This window comes from Curcuma longa, chromosome 6 (assembly GCF_044706935.1).
Source record: "Curcuma longa cultivar G26 ecotype Majalengka, Jawa Barat chromosome 6, ITB_CL_G26_1.1, whole genome shotgun sequence".
NCBI lineage: Eukaryota > Viridiplantae > Streptophyta > Magnoliopsida > Zingiberales > Zingiberaceae > Curcuma > Curcuma longa.
Window position 1 is genome coordinate 8,265,845 of NC_133866.1, and position 5,564 is coordinate 8,271,408.

Here is a 5,564-nt window from a genome sequence, read left to right on the forward strand (position 1 = left end):
TTAATCTGTCAGGAACTCCATCACACTTGCAAGTTCATCCCAGTCCCCTCCTAAACTGCTGCAAAACTCATCCAAGTTTGGAGCATCGATCGATCGATTATCAGGATGCCCCCACTCTAATAAGGGAGATGGAACATCCCAGAATTGGCTGTCATAATCTTGCTGCTTCAGTACTTCTGAATAATTAATGGCGATCAAATTTCTGTCTCCATTTGCAGAGTCTGATTGCACTTGATGATCTGTATCCATCTGCTCGTGACTGTCTGGTTCCTTCTTGCAGGTGCTGCTGCGTCGTGAATGGAAGTAGCAGAGGCCGCCGAGGGAAGGCAAAATTCATGCATCATCCAGTTGGTCTTCACCCCCTTTCCGGCGCTCCCGATGTAGTAAACGAGGGATTTCTTCAGGCCTATGCAGTCTCCTCGAACTGAATTTATCGACTTGTCGACGCCGGTGGCCTTCCAGAAGCCGGCGCCGGTCATCCTATTGGGTCTTACACTATTCCTATACTTTCTCCCCCTCCAGCAAAAGAAGAAAGCCTCCTAACTAGTTTCTATAATTTTTCATAATTTAACAAATTAATTAGACATCCGATAAAATTGAAACGATAGAACTTACTAATTGTTTAGTCCCATGGTTCATACTTGTAGACATCTATTTCTTTGATGATCTCTATGTTCAAAGGCTTCTCGGACGACTTTCGCCGGAGATAGAAGCCGACCAGCTCTTCGTCGGTGAGGTGGAATCGGAATCCGGGGAGAAGAACATCATCTTCCTTGCTCATGATTTCTTCCATCACTCCCGACAATAATTAATGCTTCAGAATTGTCTATTAATTAATTAAGTAATAGTGTGATCAAATTCCGAATTAAGATACCAACTGCCCGACCATGCTAGGTGTACAACTCTACCATTGTCTCCCTTCGACTCCCGACTATGTGGCAACCTATGTAGATGATCTTCTTCTTCTTCGATTATATTATAAGGTCAGACAAAGATAAGTGAAGGTATGATTTTCTTCTCCTGAATGAAAGCTTTTCTCCACCACTCAAGTTCTTTTGTCTTTTCCTCGGATATCAACGAGCTCCCAATCTTAGTCCAGTGCTAATTCGATCGTTGGAAGGGGCACACTAGCCTCACCGATGTCCACTGACGTGTGTTGATGCATATGATACCAAGTCCAACTGAAAGACGATGTAGCAACTGGAAGGAAGGAGGGAGGGGAGAGCCCCAAGCATGGAGAAGGACGCCATCAAATATCAATTGTGATTGTGATTATGGAGAGACCACGTGAGAATCATAGCCCATGTCTGCTTGTGGCTTATTGAGCTTGCCCAAAAGAACTCGGCTTAGTAACTCATAGTGACTTAGCAACTCTCACTAACTCAGCTTGGCACCCTAGCAGCTCGGCAACTCGGAGTAACTCGACAACTAAGAGTGGCTCGACTTGAGCTGACTTAGTTTGGTAACTCGGCTAGAGTGATTCAGCCAAGAGGTGACTCAGCTTAGAATGTCTCAGGAACTGGAGTTGACTCAGTCTGATGACTCGACAGAGTTGGATTGGAGCCACGTAAGCATATCTTGTTAACCTAGAGTGAGATTTATATCAATGGTAATAAAAAGGGCTACTATAAATGAATCAAACGTTACTAAATTTGGTATTTGATTTGATAAGAGATTATTTATATTGATTTTATATAGATAAGGTTAATTAAATTACATGATTGAGTTTGAATAATTAAATGAATAAATTTGAACATATATGCATTTAGATTATTAATGATTATGAATAGAGTGTAGCACAATTGGTTCTTAGATGGTAAAATTGGATTCGGATGAATAGAGATTGTGAATTATGAATAATATGCATAAACAATATAAACAAAGTTCTTGTTAAATATATCTATTGGAAACCGATTTTAGGTTTATCGTATTCCATATAATTTATAGCTCCCTAAAAGAAAAAAATATATAAATCTTAATTTTTTCGACTGTTCAAAGTTAACTTGTCACCTCCAAAACAAGTTTTTTTTAGTTGTTCCATATAAATTTTTTATCTACTAAGAGAGTAAATTAAGAAGCGTTAGCAGCAGATGATCCATCATCCCAGTCAACCGTCTATTAAAAAAAATTCATCTAATATATATATAGAGAAAAATGTTACGCTGCGCGACTCCTCGTCCGCGACACCCACGACCCACCGCCGTTGCCGCCACCCTCGCCGTGTCGTTCGGCCACCGCCGGCCGCCGCGATCGACGCGTCGCTCGTCGACGTTCCGTCCGACGTCAGATTCCGACTGGATAGTGGTCGGAATCCGACGGAATTTGATCGGAAACACGGTCCACAGTGGCAGCGCCGTTTCCGGCCAAATCACGGTCTGATCGCCGTCCACTATCCAGCCGGAATCTGGCGCCGGTCGAAGCACCGGCGAGTGGCGCATCGATCGCGACCGAAGCGGCGGTCGGTGGTGGTTGGACGGTGCAGCGAGGGCGGCGACGGTGGGTCACAGGTGTCACGGACACGTTGCGGACGAGGGGTCACGCTGCATAACAAGTATATATATATATATATATATATAATTTTAATATGTTGAGCATCATAGTGAACATTAACTATAAAATAAAAAATTAATTTTTTTTAAATTTATGTTTTAGAATTTAAGATCTAATATTTAATTAAAAAATGAAAATAAAAAATATATAAATTTTTTCCATTTGATAGTCGCTCACGGATGATGTCGAGTATAACACTTGAGATTGAGTTTTGTGATAGCCTTCCAATTCACATGTCAACGGTAGATAAAATAAAAGTAATAACGATAGAGGGACTAAGAAGAATCATAACTTGAATATAATCTCCATTAAGGCCCGTCTGACTTTAGAAAAAGTCAACAATCTTAATTAGGTTTCTCAATTTAGCTTTTGACTTGAATGCCTTGTAGCCGTCACACACGAAAATGACCTTACATCCAATTGTTCTTGTTAAATCAACAATCTTGAATTTCTTAATCTATAATGCCTCCTACTATGGATTGCCACGAGAAAATTAATGATCCTATATCATATCGCTCTTGTTTTATTTTTATTAATTTTAATTATAACTATTTTTTCCTATATGAAAGATTATTATATTGATGTGGAGGATAGATGTTAGGATTTTGCGAGTTAGAGGGGATGAATAACTCCGATTGTTTTTCATCTTGATCTTGTGTTCGTTATTAGAATACGCAATGGAAATCTTGACTTAAACTTGCGGCCACATGCACAACTCCGGGATTTATATGGTATCCGCATCCTTGAGGCAACTAATATAAGTTCTATACTCTTAGTGATCTCCCTTCACTATGAACTTCTACTTTTCAGATACTTTTTAGAGGAGAAATCTGTTACAACCTTGTTCTTATAAGAACAGAACAAGAAAGATAAATACAAAAGAAAATGAAAATAAAACAAATTTTACATATGCAATCTTTACTTTGGAAGCTTGCTTGTTGTTTTGAATAGTCTATTGACGGTAGGAAATGCAATAACACTTCGCCTCTAACCACTGAAGAATTAGTGGCAAAAAACTTCTCAAATTAAAGCCTTTAGGTCAGGGTTGATTTTCACCTATCAATGATCTTACCCATCAAATATTGATTGATATGGTCTTCGACCCATTGAATGAACTCTAAACCTTCTTAAATCTGTTTGCTTTTTTTTTATTATTTGAACATCAATCACTTGATATGTCCTATCAATCGATCGATAGTAATTAGTCAAATCTTTCAACCAGATTGACTTGCTTCTGTTTAACTTCTGGTCAATATCAATTGATTGATGTCCATCATCAATCGATTGATACCATCAATCGAACAACTACAACTAATAAGCCTCTATTCGATTCTGATTGATATCAATTGACTGATGCACCTCATTAGTTGATTATTGATGCCATCAGTTGAATCAGACAATCAAATTCGACTTGCTTTTGATTGGCATTAGTCAACTGATATCGAGTAATAAGATACATCTCTGAAAGAACTCCGCTTTGCACTAAAGATCGTCTTATTTTGATATCCAAGTCCAAAGTTATGATCTTTAGAAGTTTAGTCTATCATTTCCGCATCACTATTAATCGACTAATACTCCTATTTCAACCTTATCAAAGTCGAATTCTTATCTTGTCTAGTATCTAATTGACATTAACCTATTAGGACTTTTTTTGTCTGACATCTGATTAACTTTGACCTATCAAGACTTCTCGTTGCATAGCATCTAGTCAATCTTTACCTGTCGGGACTTGCTCGTTGCCTAGCATCCTATCAACCTTAACCTGTCAGGACTGCATCATTATTAAATGTCTGGTCAACCATGACCCACTTAAAATTCTCATCTCATGTCAAGTGTCTGGTCCTCATGACCCACTTAGACTTTTCATCTCATGCCAAATGTCTGGTCCTCCATGATCCACCTGGACTTCCACTTGCATGTCAAGTGTCTTATCCTCCATGACCCACTTGAACTTCCGTCATTTTCGATCATCAAATGTCTGGTCAACCATGATCCATTTGGACTTTTCGTTTTGTGTCATGTGTCCGATCTTCCATGACTCACTTGGACTTTTTATTATCATCAAATATCTAGTTAACCTTGACCTGCTTGATACTAACTAACATATTGATCAAATATCTAAATTCAAACTCGAGTCAACTCAAATTTGATCACACTGGTCAATCTTGACCTGAGATCGATTGTACCAACAGTTTGATCCAAAGGCAACCTGATCACTTGCCGATTTAGCTAACTGTCGACCTAATAAAGAAGCGCTTGACCAGAGATGACTTGATTCTCATCTAATCTACTTGCAGTGACTTATCCAAAGCCTGCTGGTCCATCACCTGATCTCAATCGGATCAATTATATTAAGCACTATCATATTCCCAGATAACTTTTAAAATTCACGAGAAGAAAAAGTTATCAAAAGGAAGATCGTAAGATCATCCTTTCCATTATGACTTGGATTGTTTTGGCAAAATATTTATTTCTTAAAAATGATAAACTAATCTAACTAAAGATAGATTCGTTATCTCAACTGTCTCTTTAGAGTCGATCCCACAAATATACAAAGAGATTCATGCAGCTACATAGATGTTAAGTGCATGACGGGATCAACCCCAGGTACACAGACGATTTGAATTTGGTTGACTTTGATTTATGTAATCCTCGAGCTTTGTTGAATAATTGACTTTGTTCGAATAACTCAATTCTTTAGTAAAAGATGGAATTTGCCATCCTAGCGGCCCCACATGGTCGGTCTCATGACTATCTGTGAGGAGGTAAATCAAGAAGCTGCAGTTGACCACGACGAAGAAGAGCATTGCCTCGGCTTTGGTGAGATTCGACCCTTGTCCACTTCAACAACTCTGTTCCGTTGTAATCAACTCAGCTATGCCCCGGGGACTTGTTTGAATGACTCAAGTTTACACAATTGCATGCGCTAAATGAAAAATCTAGATGAAGCTTGTATTCATGCTTCACTACAAAAATAATTAGTATTAGCGACGGACCATTTCCGTCGCTAATTG

The 5,564-nt window shown here is 38.8% G+C and overlaps 1 pseudogene; it reads right to left on the bottom strand.

Moving 5' to 3' along the window:
- On the bottom strand, positions 1-793 carry LOC141830374 (transcription factor JUNGBRUNNEN 1-like; annotated as a pseudogene).
- Positions 794-5,564: the final 4,771 nt, after the last annotated feature.